Source organism: Palaemon carinicauda, chromosome 38, assembly GCF_036898095.1.
Source record: "Palaemon carinicauda isolate YSFRI2023 chromosome 38, ASM3689809v2, whole genome shotgun sequence".
Classification (NCBI taxonomy): Eukaryota; Metazoa; Arthropoda; class Malacostraca; order Decapoda; family Palaemonidae; genus Palaemon; species Palaemon carinicauda.
Window position 1 is genome coordinate 15,046,572 of NC_090762.1, and position 23,737 is coordinate 15,070,308.

Consider the following 23,737-nt stretch of genomic DNA (forward strand, 5'->3'; position numbering starts at 1 on the left):
AAAAAAACACAACTTTTAACCACAATGTTAAGAATAAACTATGGAAATCTGTACCTCGAATTGTATGTTATTGGCAATTTGTGAGCTCAGATGAAAAACCAGAGAAAAAAAACACTAACCAGAATGTGAAAAAACTCTGGAAAACTGTACTCACAAATTGCCAATGACATACAATTCTTGAAATTACTTTTATGCTATCAAAAGATAGAAAATTCTGTTATATACATAAACAAAAACTTGCCTAATAAGATTGAGATAGGGAGACAGTCTGGTAAGTGGAAACCAATCACTATCTAGTACAAAGCAGACTCATCTACGATACTTCATGATTTATATGATAAATCCATCATTGAAAACCCTAAACTATCACAAAGTTGGGAGTGGAAGGGTCTTTTCTTGGTATAATTATTGAATTAATAATTAATAGACTGCAAAGTTGTGGTTGATGGACACCTTAGTGAGTATAGGAATGTAATATCTGGTGTTCCTCAGGGTACTATGCTTGTTGCATATGCAGATGGTGCAATTCTCTCTACATCAATGCCATCTCCTGAATGTAGATCTGGGGTTACCGAATCCCTTAATAGAGATCTAGCTTAAGTTAGTGCATGGTGCGAATTATGGGACATGAAGTTGAACCCCAACTCAATGTACAAAAACTATATAAAGAACTTGTCATACCACAGAGCAGAATAATATGACTAATAGAGCAATCTCATTGCCAACTGTAACGAAAGCAATAGTTCACCTCTAGTGATTAACAGGACCTTAGAAATTAAAAGCAAAATACAAAAGGCAAAGGGAAAAAGCTTGGCAAATCTTAGTAGTGGGCTACAGAATACCACAAAAATGATGCTTAACTATCACTTAAGGATAGGAATATGATCTTTTAACCTAGATCTGTAATGATGATTCAATACGTTCTTTAAAGTTTGATTTTCGTATGAACACATACTCCTCAAAGGAGACAATATAATTTTATACAAAAACCTACACTAGAAACAGAGCTTTTCAATTGAATGTTAAGTTGGCCACTTCTACAGTATATGTACTAAACCCTACTAGAATTATTAACAGGCAGAACGCATTTAGAGGATCCTAGTAAATTAGGACAAATATTTCTTACCATACAAGATAAAAATGAACGATAGGAGACCATAAATTTAATTTTGGAATGTTATTTGAGACCAAAAAGCAGTGAACTATTTGCCTTAAAAAACTCTTAATTGAGTGGAACCCAAACAGCAATCATTAGAAAGTAGTTTAAATTAAGCATTAATAATAAAATAATATGCACTGAATTTGTCAATGTTTTTTTTTCATAGACAATGGATTCCATTTGATACTTTGATGCTAAATTACTTTTAAAAATCTAATTTGGAATTTCCTTAAGTACGAAATTTCAGAAAAAAATCTAAATGTATTCTGCCTATTAACTATGTTATAAAAAATTCATAAGCCCTAAAAACAATATAGAACATAAATTAACATGAGAAACAGAATGCCCGAGCACTTAATATAAAGTGTATAAGATCTGCCAAGAGTCATATCACACGGAAATACAGTACTGTATAGGTGTTATGTATTCAATGTACACAGTGATCCACTAACACCTTGACAGTAATTAATAGTTTGACAGCATACACTGCAATTGAGCTGGATTTGTAAGTTAGATGAGCTGCTCACTCCTAATGATCTACAAAACTATAACTTATTAACCAGGTTACTCTTGAACTGCAAAGAGATGAAAACAACATACTTTGCTGTGAAGACATATCGTCAATAAGATGGTGTGAACAATATTTAACATTGTCTAACTAATAAAGGATTTAACCCAAATGGTCCTGAAACCTCATTAACTAATCAGAATCTCTATCGAAAGTTTTCCTTCTAAAGATTATCTTGAAGTTCTGAAGACACTACCAGGTCCTAAGCACTGATTCTCACCATTTTAAAACATTGTTCCAACTATTTTCTAATGAATGAAATGTTAATTGTAATAAATTCTAATATGCAACTTTTTTCAGGTTTCAAATGATCCATACATAGCTAAGACTACAAGCATTTAGGACTTTTATATTCAATGTGAACAGTCAGGTTTTAATTTATCAGCTCTGTTGACGAACTGATAATCCCAACAAACAAAATTTCATGAAATATTAATCACTTCTGGTTGATAGTATGTCTACTTACAGAAAATCATTATCAAAATCCATTAAAAAAAAAAACCTGAGATTAAGACTGAATACCTTCAAAATATACCTAATTCATAAATTTTTTTTCTGTATCTTTGATAGATAATTCAAATCTTTTTCCACACATCACTTTATCTAACTAGTTTGAAATAACTATGGGTACAGGTTTTACTATTAACCCGATATGTATAAATCAACACATATGACATCATTTTCTCTTAAAATACAGTACACACGAAAATTACTCAATAAATTTCTCATGCAGAGTATCACCAAAATCTGTATTTCCAACTTGAACTTTAAGGTAGGAATCTTCGCATACAGCGACTGGGGTCCAACGTAAACTGTGTGGTAGGAATCTTCGCATATAACCACTGACAGCCAAAATCTTCATGTATAACAACAGCAGTCCAACATCTGTAAAAGGAAATTGAAATTTTTAGCTCCTCCAAGAGCTATGTTTCAAAGTGACTGAAATGATAATTCCATTGAACTTATAAACTTACATATACCCAGTCAGTTTTTAATAATGAAAATTACGCATTATTTTAATAAATTACAACTCTACAAAGGGGAAAAACAATATACACCTGACAAAATAAATAAGTTACATGTAACCAACTTAAAAGTTGACGCTACCTTGCATTTATCTATATTCATGGGATAAAAATATTCGTTTATACAATAATCTCATCATTATTTCATATATATAATTTTTTCAACACAAACTAATCAAGTTAGCCTAATTCGGTGTCATGGTGAGGGGTAGATGGAAATGGTTTGGGCATGCTCTTCACACTTCCCAAAAGATATCAGTTCACCAAACTTTCAACTGGGCTCCACAAGGCACTAGAAGAGTTGGAAGTCCCAGGTCTACATGGCTGCAGACTCTGAAGTATGAAGTAGATGATAAATGGAGAAGTATTAAATTAAAAGCTCAAGATAAAAACGACTAGCAAAATCTAACAGAGTCCCTTTGCATCAATAGGCATAGGAGATGATGGTGATGAAGAATTTGGGCTAGCGGAAATCTCTATAAATTCTAGCAAATAAACATTTTTTACGCATTCAAGTTTGCATCTGGATACCTGAGCCCCTGTTAGTAAAACTGGATCATCTCTACATTTCTGGTGTTTCATACATAACTGCTATCTCCTTTTCCCAAAATATTTGACCCATTTTTTCATCAACAAACTTCTAATCTATAAATTCGTCCTTTTTCAAAATAGTTTACCTTGTTATTACCTTTCTTAAGGTTTGGTGGTGGTGATTACAATTCATTATCATCTCCCATGATGCAAAGGGCCTCGGTTACATTTTGCTAGTCATCTCTACTTCACGATTCAGTCCTCAGCCATGTAGGCCTGGGTCTTCCAACTCTTCTAGTGCTTTGTGGAGCCCAGTTGAAAATTTGGTGAACTAATCTCTCTTGCGGAATACGAAGAGCATGCCCAAACCATCTCCATCTACCACTCACCATGATCTCACCCACATATGACACTCGAACAATATCTCATATAAGTTTCATTTCTGATCCTGTCCTGCCATATTACTCCCAGTATTCTCCTGAAGGGCTTTCTTCTCAAATCTACAAAATCTGTTTGATATTGTTTCAATGTTATACCATGATTCATGTCCATACAGTAACACCGATCTCACTAAATGATATATAGCCAGATTTTTATATGTGAATTCAGGCGATTTGATTTCCAAATTTTAGAATTAAAGTATTCTATTTATTTACTTTTATGTTAATATTCTTACAGTGGTCTTTAAAAACGTGTTGGAAGAACTGTGGTCTGTGCCTCTTAGCTTGCCACATAAAAGTACAGTTTGCCTTTCAACAGCAACTTTGTTCATCCGTTTTGTTGCTACATAAAATTTCTATCAACCTGTTTGATTTCTGTTCTTATTTCTAAACCTTTTCAATTGTAAGTTTACCAAAATTCTTCCTTTACTTATTTATGGTGAAGGTTTACCTTAACTTTTTTTTACCTATTTCAGTGTCTTTGTCTACAATTCTTTTTACTTTACTTGGTGTTGGTTTACCTTTATTCCATGACCCAATTTAGTGTAAGTTTACCATAATCTTATGGGTCATTTGGGTGCATATTCACCTGAATTCTATGACCTATTTTGGTGCAAGATTGTAAGTTTACCTTAAGCTTATGACCTATTTTCGCATAAATCAACAGTAATTTAGTGACCTATTTTACTGCAAGTTTACTGTAATTTCATGATTCATTCTAGAATAAGTTTACCTTAATTCCATGACCCAATTTAGTGTAAGTTTACCTTAACTTCATAACCCATTTTACCATAATTTTATGACCCATTTGCATGCATATTTACCTGACTTCTTTTACCTATATTAGTGTAAGTTTACCTTAATTTTATGACCAACTTAGGTGTAAATTTACAGTAATTTTATGACCTATTTTATAGCAAGTTTACTACAATTTTATGACTCATTCTAGAATAAGTTTACCTTAATTTCATAACCTACTGTATCTTGGTGTAGGGCTACTTTTATTCACTGATTTAAATAGTTTATGATTTTGGTACCTTGGAAATTTCTAAACATGTCTAATGTCAATTTTTCTGCTACCTGTACTTTGCTTGTATTTAATTTTGCATGAGCTTGCAAGTGTCTCCTAACAAGAATAAGTGTGGATTTGTTTAAGCTTAAGTATTTTTTAGTGTTATTAGCTATGAATGTTATACACAGTATAATGCACGAGGAGTATTACTGTATTGGGTATTTTTTGTCATAGTGTTAATATTTTTCTCACAGTCAGTCAGAACTCATTTGTCTATGGTTCCTAATAGTTATGCGGAATGTAGATGGTCTTGTCCTTAGCATGCAACAGTTAACAGTCAAATTTTTCACATATACATCATCCATTAAATCATTTAATCCTCCTGATAGCTTGCCTTGATTCACAAATGTGAAGACGTTATACATTTTAAGTTGTACATTTGCAAAATTTCAACATGCTTTGACTTTGGGGCTAGGCCTAACAGAACCAAAGAATCCACAACTGTTCAGTAAAGTAGTTTCTCTCAGAGGTCAGCTGGGTATGCAGGATTTGAAATGTGGATGAACTGGTCTCTATGCCAAAGGACTCTCTATAGTTAGAGGAGACATTATTATTACTTGATAAGCTACAACCCTAGTTGGAAAAGCCAAGGGGCTCCAACAGGGAAAATGGACCAGTCAGGAAAGGAAACAAGGAAAAATAAAATATCAAACAGTAACAACATTAAAATAAATACTTCCTGAATAAACTATAAAAACTTTACCAAAACAAGAGGAAGAGAAATAAGATGGAATAGTGTGCCCGAAAGTACCCTCAAGCAAGAGAACTCTAACCCAAGACAGTGGAAGACCATGGTACAGAGGCTATGGCACTACCCAAGACTAGAGAACAATGGTTTGATTTTGGAGTATCATTCTCCTAGAAGAGCTGCTCCAAAGCTTCTGAGCACGGACACCATTCTCGTAGGTCAAAAGCCTTCTTCAATTTATCCTACAGCGTCACTGAAGATGAGCTCTGTGAAACTAAATCCATGAGAGAGCCTACTAACTTTGTTAAGTGCTATTTCTACTTTGCTTAACATAAGAATAAAGAGGGTACATATTGCAACTGAATACTGGTAACAGGTAAGTGGATATCTGTATTAAGTACAGCTCAGAGCTGGGTACGATCTTGGTAGATACCTTTTCCGCAGGTAGAGATAATTGAAGATACGCAGCTTATCAAGATGGACTTTCTCCTGGCATTGAAAGGCACTCTTGCAGCACCTTCATATTAGTGCAGGAGACAGATCATCATTCTGTTTGTCCTGGATCCTACGCCACTCATTCGTCTCCTTGTGCAGCGTGTCCCGAGTGGCCATCCTCCCAGTGGGAGCAGTATAGCAGTGAGGCAAACTACTCCTCCAGCAGTTCCTCGTGCTCCATTCCCTGCTGAGCAGTCATCTACCTAGACTCTACGGCCTCCCGTCCTAGCCAAGATCATGAGTGGAGAACAGGTCACAAGCAAGTTACGCCTCCCCTAGGTGATACCCATCACCCTAGGACCAGCAGGGACTAGAAATCTCTAGACAATTACTGGCTGTTCCCTGTCAGAGTTAGCGACAACAAACAAACTGCTCCTTTCTCGGAGCCTCCGTTGGTCCTGAAGGTTCCTCTTTGGGCCTCGCAGCATGTGGAAGTTTCTCAGAAGGTGGGTCCATCCCTCCTTTCCACCTTCTTGGTTAAGACCCTAAACCAGAACGACTTGAAAACCGTTCCAAAGAACTGGACCTCGAGAAATACCGAGGCTTCAGGTCAACAGAAGGGTTTTCTTGGTTCAGTCTTGGCCTCAGTGTTACCTGATGTGGAGAATATCCCCTCTAGGTCTCAGGCCCCAGCAAGAGACTCAACTGATACACCTGACCCACACCGGGCTCCTGTGGGTGCAAGTTCGGGTCAGGATGAGTCGCAAGATGGTGTATCATACCACATACAGTGCTGCTAGCCCTAAGGCTACAGCCTCAGAGCAAAAGGAATTGGACCATTCCTTTATGCAGGTTTTACGATGCATTATGAAGATTAATAATCTTGGCAACAATTCCTATTCCCCTCCAGAAGGGAAAGATACACCCCTTGATTTTTCTTCCAGGCCTCCTAAACCAGAAAAACTAGGATGGAGTTCCCCTGGTCCAGGATGGTGAAGGGTGCTAGGAAAAAGGGTTTAGCTCAGGTAGCTGGTATAACAAACTCCTTAAAAGCAGGATACTCATCTCATTTATTTCCTATCCCATTCGATCATCAGCAGAGGGAGTATTACGAGATAGAAAGTATTGGAATTTGGAAAAACTCTCAAGGATCAGGCTCTGAGCATGGGAAGCTCTTGAACAAGGAGAAATATCAGCAAGCAGAAAGATCTCGAATGATATCAATGAAATGTTCTGGGAACATCACGAGGCAGCAGACAGACGAGGGCTTTTGACAATGTCCCGACTAGCAGTGTTCATGCTTGATCTCAAACACGACACAGCAATGTAAACAAAATCTCCCCAACTGAAATCCTTCCTGGGGGTTGGGTATTAGTACAGCTTGGCTCCTCCCATAAAACTATGCGCTGGATATTGCATGCATCTCAAATGACTGTCTCAGTGATTCCTTCCTCATCTTCCATCGTAAGAGAACTATGAACAGTTAATGGGAACAACTGAACTAGTCCCCTCGTGGCTCAAAACTGATGAGCCCTTGCGGCAAGTGTAAACTCCGATCACAGTTACGTATAATGTGGTTTCCAATGGCATGATTTCTAATCTCTGTAACCGAATGTAAGTATCCTGATTGCTGTACATAAATAACAGTAAGGTTCCCAACCTCGGAGAGCCATTGTAGAGTTCCAGATTGTGATAAATGATTAAAGAGTTACTGATCGTGGTAGATGATCATAGAGTTTCAAATTGCGGCAGACAATCATAAATTTCCCAATCGCAGAAGCTGATTGTAGATGGAAAAAGATTGTAAAGTTCCTAGTCAGGGTCACTGATTGTCACTTTTGCAATAGCAGCACGAGCCTGATTCCACAGACAAACACGAATAGTGGTAAGAAAGCACAAGGTAAATGACAGAAGTTCTGAGACCCAATAGTCACCAAAGAATATAAGTAAAGTGTCTGATAACGCAGAGTCGAGTAATATCGGCAAATACACGAATCTCGTAACCAAATAAGTATTCTCTGAGAAATAATAATTTCCAGTACGTAACCTTTTGGAATGTACACTGTAAACAACTCACTCGGGTTGGTGAGGGGCCTTTTCCCTACTGAGGAAACGAGAGTTCAATCTTGTATGAGGCGAGGTGTGTGAGTGAGCACTTGTATCCGTAAACTGCAATGCCAGGGCAAACCCGTATATTAGCGATTCTCAAAGATCAACAAACACTCCAAAAAAGAAAAAGAACTTAAATCTCTTCACTATGGATATATTACTTTGGCGATGGTGAAACTAGCCATATAACTTTTAGCGACCTATAAAAAATCGCCGCTGATTAAAGGGGCGGTAGCTTGAGGTACACAGGCCATCCAGCTCACACATACAGGTTATTTGACATCACTTTTGCTTTTGGCTCTGTAGAGAGCAGTATATATATATATATATATCTCTCTCTCTCTCTCTCTCTCTCTCTCTCTCTCTCTCTCTCTCTCTCTCTCTCTCTCTCTCTCTCTCTCTCTCTCTCTCTCTCTCTCTCTCTCTCTCTCTCTCTCTCTCTCTCTCTCTCTCTCGTTAACCTAAAAAAGGTAGTAGGTAGTAGGTTGTCCTGGACACCAGCCACCCATTGATACAACCACTGGAGTTATTGGATTCTTTGGCTGGGTAGACAACATTAAATTGGATCCGTCTCTCTTGTTATGGATTATTTTTTTCTTTGGCTACACATACACTGAATAGAAGAAGAAGAAGAAGAAGAAGAAGAAAAAGAAGACTGCTGGGATATGGCTGAATAAGTTGAATAATCCCACTAAACTAACCTTACCACGGTTATAACCGATAAGCTAAATCAAGAAGAATAGTAAATGCAATTACAATTAAATGTAATAGTAATATTCCCCATTAACCCTTCTAGATGGAGGCTAGCCTATATGTAGACATAAATGGCTGTAGGTTAACCTCCGTTTGTAATCCATAACTGGTTGTAATAACTGGAACTCGTTAATTTGTGAAATGAAGTTACCAAGAAGGCGCCAGCAATCAACAACCTCCCCTTTTATCTTTGCTGCCATTATGAACTAAGAGACATGTTGCAGACAGTTTATATACAATAGAATGTACTATAAATATAGGAAACCCAGAAACTAATGAATGGACAGCATGATCAAGGCCCTTCAGGAAAGGAAAAGACATGCATGAGTGTTAATAAAACCAACCGAGCCAGTGACCCACTCAACAAAGGGTAACAATGTAACACGACATTACTCGAATGCTGCTGCTTAACCAAAGCATGCAATACAGTATATTCGTTAATCAAAGCATGCATTGCAGTATTTTTGATAATCAAGTCGCAAAAGGAGGAAAAATTTGAATTCAGGTACAGTACTTAATACCATTATTGAAAGTGATCCAAATATACAACCAGAAATGAACGATGTTACCACAGCAGCGACAAAAAACAAAAAGTGGTTGAGATTGTGTTCTGACGTAGGTAGACCGTCAAAAACTGAATGGATGGTTTCGTGTGTAACATTACTCACAGGAGATGAACTTCTCCCATTGAGGTGGTTTGGAAAGTTCAAATGAGTACAAAATTGTGGGTCTCCCATATACCCATGAGTGCGTGCTTTCCACACTGATACACTGACTAGAGCAGGGAAAACAAAATTTCTTTGGTAATCAGGTTATATTAGGTTTTCTATTCTAGCCTTTAACAGGAAAATCCTTGGTGACTACACAGTACTTTAATCCCCCAAAAAGAAGAGTTTGAAGTAACCCAAAAATAACATTGTTTTAATAGGACCAAGTCATGCTCCATAAGAGTAATCAAAGTGCTTTTCATGTTTATTAATAAAAGTACTTTTTCATATTCAAATGCTTCTAGCTCTCTCATGCTCCAATACTGATGAAAATTCAACTCTTTATCTGACAACTTCCATAACATCCACACAAACTATGTCCTTAAATAGATACATTAATAATAGATATATGACCTGAAGGCAAAAAAAAAAAAAAAACGGATTTTGAGCAAAGCAAAAAATCAAAAATTTTAAATAATTTTTATTTTTCCTAACATACTTACCGAGAACTACTTTTCTTGGAGTCACTTGTGATTCCCTCAATCTCGACCAAGGTTTTTCCCGCCGTTACCCCCCTTACTCCGCTCTACGTAGGCTTACCCCCGCTGCCAGAGAATGCGCCCTGAGGGCAGGATTAGGGCAGGTCACTGCTTCTCTGGGTCAGCGTCCTCATTAAGTTCGTCGCTTAGCCCAACTTGGCAATGGAAGGATGGCACTCGGGGACGGAAGGGAGGGCCATTACCCGAAAGTAGTTCTCGGTAAGTATGTTAGGAAAAATAAAAATTATTTAAAATTTTTTATTTGTTCCAACACAAAATACTTACCGAGAACTACTTTTCTTGGAGACTTATACTTTAGGAGGCGGGAGTGCTATTCTGACACTTGACTCGGCACATAGTGCCTAGAGGGCTATGGAATGCGGGGCCTATCAGAGTGCGGAGTGAGGGTAACTGCGGAACCTTACGCTATTATCTAAGACTCACCTCTTAAAATTTCTTCTGGCGATTTTCTCCTGATGTAGTCGCGAAGAATTTGTTCACCGTTGGGGACAGCTTCTGGCCTACCGCTACACAGCTTGGAGGGCGGCAATGACTGTCCCAATGGAGAACCCGTCCAAGGATTTTCTTGAATAATCCTTGAGGTAGTGGGCAGTAAAGGTCGACTGGTGCGACCAAGTGCCTGCCTGCAGGATCTGCCCCACCGCCATGTTTCTCTCAAAGGTCAAGGAGGTGCTCAGACCCCTGATGTCATGGGGGCAGGGAGTGCCTGGCACTGCCATTCTATCCTCTTCATAGGTTCTAGCAATGACTTATCTCAGCCAGAAGGAAATGGTGTTCTTGGAAACTTGTTTCCTATTAACACCTGTGGAAACGAAGAGGTTCTTGGTACCTGGTCGGAGATGAGCTGTCCTTTCCAGGTATTTTCTGAGCGTCCGTACTGGGCATAACTTCAAGTCTTCCGTAATGCCCGTCTTGGGAATGGCCGGAATTGAGAAACCTTCAAACCTCGGGTCCCAGACTGCTGGGTTCTGAGTCTTCACCACAAAGGAGGGCACGAACCTGAAGGACACTTCTTTCCACCTTTTGGAGTGCGAAACGTCGTAAGACAGACCATGGATCTCGCCCACTCTCTTAGCCGAAGCTAAGGCTAGCAAGAAGACGGTCTTGAGGGTGAGGTCTTTGTCCCCGATATCTTTCAGGGGTTCAAAGGGAGGAAGACTTAGCATCTTCAAGACCTTGGCTAGGTCCCACCTGGGCACTCTCCTAGCTTGAGGGGGGCAGGATTGCTCGAAACTCCTAATCAGCATCGCTATGTGTCTCGAGGTCCCCAGGTCGATGCCTTTCAGGAGGAAGACTTGGCCTAAGGCGGCTCGAACTCCTTTAATGGCTGGGATTGACATTCCCACTTTATCTCTAAGATACACCAGAAACTCAGCTATGTCCGGGACCGAAGCTTTAAGAGGTCTAATGTGTTTCTCCGAGCACCACTTCGTGAAGGAGGCCCACTTCGCCTGGTATACCGCGGTAGAGGATCTCCTCAGGTATAGGGACATTCTCTTAGCTGTGGCGGAGGAGTACCCCTCCTTCTTCAAGAGCCGCTCGATAGTCTCCAGGCGTGAAGGCGAAGAGAGAGAGGGTTGTCGTGGAGCCTGAAGAAGTGCGGTTGGTGCAGGAGGTCTGACCTGGCGGGCAGAGGCCAAGGCGGTTGGCTCGCTAGGTCTTTTAGGTCTGCGAACCACTCTCTCTCCGGCCACCAGGGCGCTACCAAAGTCATCCTTAGGTTTCGGGAGGCCCTTACTCTGTCGAGTACCTGCCTTATCAACGTGAAGGGGGGAAAAGCGTACACGTCCAGGTTGTCCCACTTGTGCTGGAAGGCGTCTTCTAGGGCTGCCTTTTAGTCTGGGACCGGGGAGCAATAGACCGGTAGTTGGGTATTGAGCTTTGTTGCAAAGAGGTCCATCACCGGGGAGCCCCAGCGTTGAATGATGAGTCTGGCTACTTCTGGGTGTAGAGACCACTCTGTGCCCACTATTTGACCCATTCTGCTGAGGCCGTCGGCTAGCACGTTTTTCTTCCCGGGGATGAACCTTGCTAGCAGCACCACTTGCTGCTCGTCCGCCCAATGTAGGATGCTTATGGCGAGGTCGCACAGTTCTTTCGATCTCATGCCCCCTTGCTTCTTTATGTAGGCCACTACCGTGGCGTTGTCGCACATTAACGCCACGGTGTTTCCCTTTAGCCGACTTGCAAAGTGAAGACATGCCTTCTGGACTGCTCTTAGTTCTAGGACATTGATGTGTAGACGCTTTTCGCTCTCCGACCAGGTACCGCTTGCTGTCTCTTCCAGAGGGTGGGCCCCCCACCCTTGGTTGGAGGCGTCTGTGAACAGGAGGTACTCGGGGGGACTGGACCCGAGGGGCATCCCCTTGAGGGAGTTCGACTGGCAGTGCCACCATTCTAGGGAGGTTCTCGTGTCCGGAAGGATTGGAATTAACGCCTTCTGTGAGTCTGTCTGGGACCAGAGGCTCTTGAGGTTCCATTGATTGGGTCTGAGCCTCATCCTCCCTTGGGGAACCAGTTTCTCCAATGAGACCAGGTGACCTATCAGTCTCTGCCATCTCTCGCCCTCCTGGAATGTTCTGACAGGAACGGCTGAATGATGTGCTTGAGGTTCCGTATCCTGTCTTCCGAGGGGAAAACCTTCCCCTGCACGGTATCCAACGTCATCCCCAAGTATCCCATTCTGTTGGATGGTGTTAAGTTCGACTTTTCCAGATTGATTACGATTCCCAGATTCCTGCAGAACTGGAGGAGGTTTCTCCCTTGCTCCTCCAAGAGGGCCTTTGAGTTGGAAAGGAGCAACCAGTCGTCTAGGTATCTGATGAGACGGATGCCCCGTTCGTGAGCCCACACTGAGACTTTCGCGAAGACCCTCGTGAACACTTGAGGGGCCGTCGACAGACCGAAGCAAAGGGTCTTGAACTGCAGGATCTGGGAACCCCATTTTACCCGGAGGAACTTCCAACTCGACGGGTGGACAGGGATCTGGAAGTATGCGTCCTTGAGGTCGACCGTCATCATGTAATCTTTCTCCCTCAAGGACATCAGGACGGATTTTGGGGTGTCCATCTTGAAGTCCGTCTTCTTGACGAACTTGTTGAGGGCCGACAGGTCTATCACGGGTCTCCACCCCCCCCCCCCCCCCGTTGCTTTCTCTACCAGGAACAGGAGGCTGTAGAAGCCTGGGCCTGGGAGAAGGACCTCTTCCATGGCCCCCTTCTCCAACATGGAGGAAATCTCCTCTTGAAGGGTGGCCCTTTTCATCGGGTCCCTGGGGGCCAACCATTCTGTCTGGCTGGCTGGAATAAGAGGGAGTGGGTCCGCTATGAAGGGGAGCCTGTAGCCTTCCTTCAGGACGGACACCGTCCAAGGATCCGCTCGTTGTGCTTTCTATGCTTGCCAATGCGGTCTGAGGCATCCCCCAACCCGAGGCTTGGGCGGGAGTAGGGGGCCTCTCCCTCTACATTCTCCTAGAGGGGCGGCCTGATCTGCCTCTCTTAGAGGCGGAGTAACCCGACCTGAAGGAGCTGGAAGAAGCTGGTGCTCCTCTGCTGGAGGGCTGAGTTGTTGTCCAGGAGGAGGAAGGGGCGTCCCTCCTCGAAGTGTTGGGGGCGGCCTGAGGAGTCACGGCGCTATCTGAGGCGGCCCTCCTGTATGGCGGCCTTTTAGATGACGCATGTCTGGGGACGCTGGCCTCTTTCTTCTTGGACACTTTCTCCATTAGGTTCTCCAGCTCTTTTAATGGGAACAGAGACTCACCCCACAAGGGTAGGCTACGAACAGCTTGGGCCTCTCTGTCCGGGATCCTCCTCGACACCTTAGCTAGTACCGTGTCTCGTTTCCTTAGTACCCAGTTGGCCGTCAGGGCGAGCGCCTGGTACGATAGAAACTTCAGAGTTTTCCCCCCGGAGGTGAGAAGGTCCGTCAGGAGGCTCTGCTGCTCAGGATCTTCGGGGTCGATGGAGGCTTGCACGTTTACTAAAGTGGAGGCCCACCAGTCCAGCCATGAGGAGACGTTAACCAGGTCCCGCGACATCTCCTCCATCATGGCGGCTTCCGTAGGAGAGAAGGAAACCGGGGCTGACGAGGCCCTTTCGTCTGAGCCGCCTTGTCCTAGGATGTCCAAGGCCGGGTCCACTCTACAGGGGCCTGGGCGCCGCCCTTCTGGAATGTATACTTTCCCTTGTGCTTTGAGGCCCTGGAGCAGTTTCAAGGCACTCTGGGACTTGGGGGCTTCTGCATTGCTGGCCACCAAGTTGTCTATGTACTCTTGCCCTAGTACTAGGTCTGGGGCAAGAGGAAGGGCCAGGGAGGACTTCGGAAGGGTGGCGTGATGGGTAATTCTCAGGAGGCTTGATCTCCAGGAATCCCCCTTAGGCGCCGAGGGTTCTGTAATCCCATGGTGCCTCCTGATGAGGCCCACCACTTTTCTGTATAGGGAGTCCTCCGACGGGGGAGCTTCTCCTCCGTCAGCCGAGGCCTCGGCCTGGAGTGGGGGGGCCGGGTTGCTGGTTCGGCAGACCGGTCATCCCGCCCTTGGGTCCAGGGGGGCCAACCTGTAACCGTAGGGAGCTCCGTAAGAGGGTGGATCTCGCTGCAAGGTGGGTACCACCGGCTCAGGGCGGGCCCTCGGTTGCCCGAAGGCTCTGGAAGCGGAAGTCACGGTCCCGGTGGGCTGACCCGACAACGGGAACCGTTCCTTCTTACTCGATGACCGCACCAGCTGGGCTGGTTCGGTCAGGCTGCCTGCAAAGAAGCGCGTTTCCCCCCGCTGGGCGGGGTGAACCGGAGGCCTCGAGGACTTATGCTGCTGTGAGAGGTCTTTCCTGCGTGCCAGGTCGCGCGGTTCTAGGCTGTGCGTAGAGAGCGGCAGCCTAGACGCACGTTCACTGGAACGAGGGTCTGGTGAATGGAGCCTCTTGGACTCTCCTGAAGGTACGTAGACCCAGGCGCCCCCGGGAGAGACATTTCTCCTACACTTACGGGAATGGAAGCGGGAGCGCTTCTTGCTAGGCCGCGACCTTGACCTAGAGCGGGAATGTTCGCTCTCGGACAGCTCCCTTCTCCTGCGTCGTTTCCCCCTGACTTCTTCCTCGGAGGATGAGTCTACCTCTGACGAGTCCGACGGCGCCACGTTCCTCGCGTGACGGCTGCTAGCGTGATCCGCGGGGGAATTTCCTCGCCGCCGGGCGTCCGAGATCGAATGCTGGAGGAAGTCCTCGGGAACCGCCGTGGAGATCGTCGGCACAGAGTCTAATCTATCCATGCCAGGGGGCCAGGGGTCCAGGGTCACGTCCATTCTTAGCAGTGACCTACCTGGCGTCTTCGGCAACTTCCACCCGAAGGCATCGCTACTCGGGCGGCGAACTCTAGTTTGGCTGTCCCCTGGCGGGGGAGAGCCCGACGCACCGGCCCACGAGGGCGGAGGAGACTCTGAAACAACAACACTGCCCCATACGGGGTCTTCAGAGGACGCGTGGCCCCCCACCACAAGGCCCGACTCACCCGAAGCACTACCGGACCCTTCGTTAGCCCTAGAGGGGCCCGCCTTTGGTTCTTCCCTCGCACTGGGTTCCCTGGGAAGAACGCCTTGACTTTCTACAATTTCTACAACACTGGAGGCTTCTTGCCCTCTCCTCTGCGAAGGAGACGGAGAAGCCGAGGCTTCGTCGGACCGATCACTGGCCGACGGTAATGAAGAAACGACACTAATCTTCCTGGGGGAACGCTTAGAAGATTTCTTCTTTTTGGTACCGTAGCGTACCCACTGGATATCATCCCAACTTACGCACTACGGACACGTGTCCGCGGAGGAGCAAACTTTCCTCCTACAGTACACGTGGAACAAAGGGAGTGAGGGTCTACCTCTGGCTTTGAGAGGAAAGCCCCACACGACTTTTCGGCTCTAGGCCCAGGGCAACGGCGCACATGCTCCATCGTTCGCACACGAATGGCACAACACTAGTGAGCTATACGTACACTGGGGATATACACCGGGAGAACGCACTGTAACACTTGCGAATAACGCACTACGCAAAAACACAAGTCCCCACGCTGGAAACACGTGGAACACAAACGCGCCAAAGGATCGAGAGAGACGAGAGTGAGCTGTGTACTGCTCACGACCAAGGAACTTAATGAGGACGCTGACCCAGAGAAGCAGTGACCTGCCCTAATCCTGCCCTCAGGGCGCATTCTCTGGCGGCGGGGTTAGCCTATGTAGAGCGGAGTAAGGGGGGTAACGGCGGGAAAAACCTTGGTCGAGATTGAGGGAATCACAAGTGACTCCAAGAAAAGTAGTTCTCGGTAAGTATTTTGTGTTGGAACAAATCTATTTTTGGGTGAGATAGCCATGTCGTCCTGATGGAAGGTTCCTTCAGGTAGCTTTTTAAGGGATATTTGCTTCAGTGATACTCTCAGAGAATTAACCATAGGTCTCCAGAATTCTAACTCCTGCTGCGAGTATCCTTAATATATCTTTAAGGATATTGCATAATATCAGGGGAAGTATTTTTTGGTAAGACACATAGCAATCTTCACCCCAAATAGATTTAACTCTTTGAAGGGGAAGAGTAGCGAACGAAAGGGGAGCCGTTATCAAGGTACCCGGTGGACCCCCTCCCTGTACTACTACAGCCCATCATTCCTAGTTGCATTTAAGCAGGAATGGCCGCTGATAGAGTAGTTGCGGGTGGGGTCTTTTCATTACATAGTTATTTGCGTTTGTTTATATGTGTTTATCTTTTTTTTTCTTTAAAAGAAGGGTGGGTCCATCAGGACGACATGGCTATCTCACCCAAAAGTAGATTTTTCGCTTTTCTCAAAATCAGTTTTTTGGGCTCGGCCATGTCGTCCTAATGGAAGCTTACCAGAGAATTAACTTGAAAGTACTATATCTGTGGGTTTGTACAAGTGCCTTTACTTTGAATGAGTTCCTTATATGGTCTCCTAGACCTTTACATATATGACATTACCATTGTTTGTCATATCCACTAATCTTGGAACTAGCTTAGGGCTTCCTGCCCCCTGCAGGGAAATTGTACTTTGGAAATCATTACCATCAAGATATCTATTTAAGGAAAAATGTTATTTTGATAATAAAATAAATTTTTGAATATACTTACCCGGTGATTATAATAGCTGCAACTCTGTTGCTCGACAGAAAAACTCTACGGAAAAATTCGCCAGCGATCGCTACACAGGTAGGGGGTGTACTCAACAGCGCCATCTGTCGTTCAGATACCCAGTACTCATTGTAAACAAAGAACTCAATTTTCTCCTCGGTCCACTGCGTCTCTATTGGGGAGGAAGGGAGGGTCCTTTAATTTATAATCACCGGGTAAGTATATTCAAAAATTTATTTTATTATCAAAATAACATTTTTCAATATTTAACTTAGCCGGTGATTATAATAGCTGATTCACACCCAGGGGGGTGGGTAGAGACCAGCAAAATATGTTTACATCATATGAGCTAAGAATTTTTATTTCATTTTAGAAGTTATCAAAATAACTAAAAAAAAATAAATAGGTACCTGGTAAGGAAGTCGACTTGAACAATTACTCTGCCTTTTTAAGTACGTCTTCCTTACGGAGCCTCGCGATCCTCTTAGGATGCTGAGCAACCCCTAGGATCTGAAGTATCAAGGGTTGCAACCCATACAACAGGACCTCATCAAAACCTCTAATCTAGGCGCTTCTCAAGAAATGACTTTGACCACCCGCCAAATCAACCAGGATGCGAAAGGCTTCTTAGCCTTCCGGACAACCCAAAAACAACAATAAAAACATTTCAAGAGAATGATTAAAAAGGTTATGGAATTAGGGAATTGTAGTGGTTGAGCCCTCACCCACTACTGCACTCGCTGCTACGAATGGTCCCAGAGTGTAGCAGTTCTCGTAAAGAGACTGGACATCCTTAAGATAAAAAGACGCGAACACTGACTTGCTTCTCCAATAGGTTGCGTCGATTATACTTCGCAGAGATCTATTTTGTTTAAAGGCCACGGAAGTTGCGACAGTTCTAACTTCGTGTGTCCTTACCTTCAGCAAAGCTTGGTCTTCCTCATTCAGATGGGAATGAGCTTCTCGTATTAACAGTCTGATAAAATAGGATAAAGCATTCTTTGACATAGGCAAAGATGGTTTCTTAACTGAACACCATAAAGCTTCAGACGGGCCTCGTAAAGGTTTAGTTCGTTTTAAATAGAACTTAAGAGCTCTTACAGGGCATAAGACTCTTTCTAGTTCATTTCCAACCATACGATAAGCTTGGAATATCGAACGATTTTGGCCAAGGTCGAGAAGGCAGCTCGTTTTGGCTAGAAAACCAAGTTGTAGAGAACATGTAGCCGTTTCAGATGAGAATCCGATGTTCTTGCTGAAGGCATGAATCTCACTGACTCTTTTAGCTGTGGCTAAGCATACCAGGAAAAGAGTCTTTAAGGTGAGATCTTTCAGGGAGGCTGATTGTAGCGGCTCGAACCTGTCTGACATAAGGAATCTTAGTACCACGTCTAAATTCCAACCAGGTGTAACCAAACGACGCTCCTTCGTGGTCTCAAAAGACTTAAGGAGGTCCTGTAGATCTTTATTGTTGGAAAGATCTAAGCCTCTGTGACGGAAGACTGATGCCAACATGCTTCTGTAACCCTTGATAGTGGGAGCTGAAAGAGATCGTTCTTTCCTCAGATATAAGAGGAAGTCAGCTATTTGAGTTACAGAGGTACTGGTCGAGGATACGGATACTGACTTGCACCAGTTTCGGAAGATTTCCCACTTCGATTCGTAGACTCTAAGGGTGGATGTTCTCCTTGCTCTAGCAATCGCTCTGGCTGCCTCCTTCGAAAAGCCTCTAGCTCTCGAGAGTCTTTCGATAGTCTGAAGGCAGTCAGACGAAGAGCGTGGAGGCCTTGGTGTACCTTCTTTACGTGTGGCTGACGTAGAAGGTCCACCCTTAGGGGAAGTGTTCTGGGAACGTCTACTAGCCATCGAAGTACCTCGGTGAACCATTCTCTCGCGGGCCAGAGGGGAGCAACTAGCGTCAACCTTGTCCCTTCGTGAGAGGCGAACTTCTGCAGTACCTTGTTGACAATCTTGAACGGAGGGAATGCATATAGATCTAGATGTGACCAATCTAGGAGAAAGGCATCTATATGAACTGCTGCTGGGTCCGGGATTGGTGAGCAAAATATTGGGAGCCTCTTGGTCATCGAGGTTGCGAAGAGATCTATGGTTGGCTGGCCCCAGGTGGCCCAAAGTCTCTTGCATACATCCTTGTGGAGGGTCCATTCTGTTGGAATTATTTGTCCCTTCCGACTGAGACAATCTGCCATGACATTCAAGTTGCCTTGGATGAACCTCGTTACTAGTGATATGTTTAGACCTTTTGACCAGGTGAGGAGGTCCCTTGCGATCTCGTACAACGTCAGAGAGTAGGTCCCTCCTTGCTTGGAGATGTACGCCAAAGCCGTGGTGTTGTCCGAGTTCACCTCCACCACTTTGCCTTGAAGGAGAGACCTGAAGCTTTTCCAGGGCAGACGTACTGCCAGTAGCTCCTTGCAGTTGAAATGCATTGTCCTTTGACTCGAGTTCCATATTCCCGAGCATTCCCGACCGTCTAATGTCGCACCCCAGCCTACGTCCGATGCGTCCGAGAAGAGAACGTGGTTGGGAGTCTGAACAGCCAGGGGAAGACCCTCTCTTAGGTTGATATTGTCCTTTCACCAAGTCAGACAAGACTTTATCTTTTCGGAAACCGGGATCGAGACCGCTTCTAGCGTCTTGTCCTTTTTCCAGTGAAAAGCCAGATGGTATTGAAGAGGACGGAGGTGTAGTCTTCCTAGTGTAACTCGCTAACTCTCTTCGCCGAGGCCTGGGTCACTAGACAGTTCTTTGTCCAATGGGTTAACCAAGTTTTCGGCCCTTCTGTGAAGAAGTATCTTCATGAGCAGAAATTGCCTTTAAAGTGCCTGCTATGCCTTGACAATGCACCTGCTCACCCCCCGGACTTTAAGATGATATCTTCGATGAATTCAAGTTCATAAAGGTGCTGTATCTTCCACCGAATACCACCTCTATCCTCCAGCCCATGGACCAGCAAGTCATCTCGAATTTCAAGAAGCTCTACACCAAGCACCTATTCAAGCAGTGCTTTAATGTCACGCAAAGCACAAACTTAACTTTGTGTGAATTTTAGAAAAGCCACTTCAACATCGTGCACTGCTTGAAGATCATAGATCAGGCTTGGGTGGGATTAACTCGACGAACCCTCAATTCTGCCTGGAAGAAGCTGTGGCCTGATGCAGTTTCTCCCCGAGATTTCGAAGGTTTTGACCCCGAACCTGATCCCGTGGTGGGTGCAGCGGAAGACGTAGAGGAAATCGTCTCCCTTGGCAAGTCCATGGGTCTGGAGGTCGACGCAGATGACATCACGGAACTCGTCGCAGAACATCACGACGAACTTACCACAGAGGAGCTCAAGGAACTCCATGCTATGTCTGAGCACATGAGTGATGACGAGGAAGGGATCGAGGAGGTAGAACATGTGTTAGGTTCGGCGCAAATAAAAGAGGTGTTAGGAAAATATCAAGACATGGTTGACTTCATCGACAAATACAGTACCACCCAAAAAAATTACAGGTTTGTCGTGTAGTTGCACAGTTCGATGATGTTTGCCTAACTCATTTTCGAAACATTCTGAAAAGCCGTACCAAGCAACTTTCTATCGATAGCTTCTTTAAAAAAACTACGAAGCGAACTCGTGATGAAGAGAATGGAAGTGGTTCAAAGAAAATGGCAGAGTGAAGAGAAAAAAATTCAATCAATTTTAAGTGGAGAGAGTGAAAGTGATTAAAATTAATCATCAAAAAGAAAAAAAGAAAATGTAAAAAAATATAAAATATAAAAATGAAAAAAAATAAATAAGCTAAGTTAGGTTAAAGTTCACTTAGTGTAAGTTAGAATAAGTTACGGTAGTGTACGTTTATCGTAGTTAACCTCTCTACCTCCTCGCCGCCCGTCCGTCTCCTCTCTGCGTAGCAAGACCAACACCACCTGCGCTAGACTTTCTAAGGTAAAGTGACGCTAAAAACCCGTTTCTTATTTATAATTTTTTGATAATTATTCTTTTTTACAGGTCTACAGTATTATCTAATTTAGTGTGCATTATTGTCATGTGTAATTATGTGTAGTAATTTATTAAGGAGTTATCATAGGTTTTAGGGCTCAACCATGGATTAATCCTATTTCAATGTATTCTTATGGGAAAATTCGTTTCGACATCCGAACATTTTCTACATCCGAAGTCGGCTGTGGAATGGATAAAATTCATATGTAGAGGTACCACTGTACTTGTCGTACTCAAAACAATCCCTGTGTGCATGGCAGGTTTTCACTTCCTCTTACTAATTCCTCACAAAAACCTAGTCATGAAGGAAGTTGAAGACGCAGTGAAGAAGGTACTAAAGAACTTCTTCAGCATCAGCCTGGACGTTGCCACTCTTATCCCGATGAACCTCTCTTAGATTTCTTCCTCTCCTTTGAGAATTCTCCCCACTGAAGAGGAGGAAAATCCCTACAATAATCACAGGGATATTAATGTGTGCAGTCATACCCTTCTGCAAAAGCTAATAAGTCGGGATCCACATCTGGCTATCATTATCATCAATTCATAAGCTAAAACCCTAGTCGGAAAAGCAGGATGCAACAAGCCCAGGGGCTCCAACAGGGAAAATAGCTCAGCGAGGAAAGGAAATAAACAAAAGTAAAATATTTTAAGAAGAGCAACAACATTAAAATAGATATCTCCTATATAAACTATACAAACTTTAACAAAACAAGAGGAAGAGAAACAAGATAGAATTGTGTGCCCGAGTGTACCCTCAAGCAAGAGAACTCCAACCCAAGACAGTGGAAGACCATGGTATAGAGGCTATGACACTACACAAGATTAGAAAGCAATGGTTTGATTTTGGAGTGTCCTTCTCCTAGAAGAGCTGCATACCATAGCTAAAGAGCCTCTTCTACCCTTACTAATAGTAAAGTGGTCACTGAACAATTACAGTGCAGTAAGAAGAATTGTCTGGTAATTTCAGTGTTGTTAGGTGTATGAGAACAGAGGACAATTTGTAAAGAATAAGCCAGACTATTCGGTTTGTTAGTGTGTAGGTAAAGGGAAAATGAACCGAAACCAGAGAGAAGGATCCAATGTACTACTCATGTACCAGCCACAATTATGGCCCAGACAAAGCCGCACGTCTGCCCACTGAAACGCCATAATCAACAAATAGCACAATCAACACAAACACTCTGGAAAGCAAAAGAAAAAAAGCACTAAACAGCCCAACAAGAGATGCAGGTAATTACAGTGAACCCTCGCTACTTCGCGGTTCGACCATCGCGGATTCACCACTTCGCGGATTTTTTTCATAACGCATGTATGTACATATATCGCGGATTTTCCGGAAATTTCGAAAATACCGCGATGTGACCGATGGTGCGAGATTGGAGAAAGTAAGGAAAATTGAATCATGATTGATTTTCAATATAAATGAAACTTTGAGGAGCAACAAAGATATCATTTGTTAGAGAGAGAGAGAGAGGTAAGGAATGGGAGGTAGTGAAAAGTAGCCCAGAGAGAGAGAGAGAGAGAGAGAGAGAGAGAGAGAGAGAGAGAGAGAGAGAGAGAGAGAGAGAGAGAGAGTGTGTGTTGTTTTAAATGTAAAAAACAAAACAATTTTTATAGGTTATAACACATTGGTGCTTATGTAATATCAACTGTATACTGTAGACGGTTTGAATAAGTTAAGAAATGAGCGGCAGCTAGACGTCAGCTGATCTAATCACAGCCAAAAGTAAAACAAAAAGAAGTCAACAATACTCGATTTTTAAAACACACCCGAAATTTAAAAACAAAAGTACATGCTTTCTTAATGTGCAATTAACTATTTAAAAAGTAGCAATTTTCTAGAATAAAATAATGTTTCCCAAAAAATAGTGGTTTGCTGATAATTTTTAGCAACGATTGAAATGGATGTAAACTCGGCATAATTTTTTAATTTCGTATTTAATTGACATTAAGAAAACTAATTTTAGTTTCTTCAAGAGTTATAAAACTATGAGCTATCCGATGACGGCGAATTATCTCTGCTATTGCAAGAGAATGGTTTATACACGGGGGGGGGAGAGAGAGAGAGAGAGAGAGAGAGAGAGAGAGAGAGAGAGAGAGAGAGAGAGAGAGAGAGAGAGAGAGAGAAAATCAGCTGTTGTAATTGAATGCCGTGTTTTTGTTTCGTGAGAATTTCATCGCCACGACTATAACAACAACATACTGTACTGAACTTTACAGTATTATACAGACTACTGTAATATGATAAAGTAATATATTTGTAATAACCTATTTTATATGAAATGGTGCTATTTTTTTTGTTTAAAATTTACATTTACGTACGTAAAACAATCTCTCTCTCTCTCTCTCTCTCTCTCTCTCTCTCTCTCTCTCTCTCTCTCTCTCTCTCTCTCTCTCTCTCGTAAATTGTTTTCCTGCTTTGCTACGTATGTATGATTTTATATCGATACGGTAAATAATATTTGTAATAACATATTTTCTAAAAGCTTTTACTGTAACATCATTATCACTTTCATCATGCGCGTTAAATGCCTTCGTTTGTTTACTGAGCGTACTTTATTAC

The 23,737-nt window shown here is 43.3% G+C and overlaps 1 long non-coding RNA gene across 2 annotated transcripts in view; it reads right to left on the minus strand.

Moving 5' to 3' along the window:
- Positions 1 to 596: 596 nt before the first annotated feature.
- The window catches only part of LOC137630432 (uncharacterized), a 68,544-nt gene continuing 45,403 nt past the window's right edge, over positions 597 to 23,737 (minus strand). For both annotated transcript variants that reach the window (XR_011041707.1, XR_011041706.1), the window contains exon 5: positions 597 to 2,612. This is a non-coding gene — a long non-coding RNA (uncharacterized lncRNA). The remainder of the gene's footprint in view (positions 2,613 to 23,737) is intronic.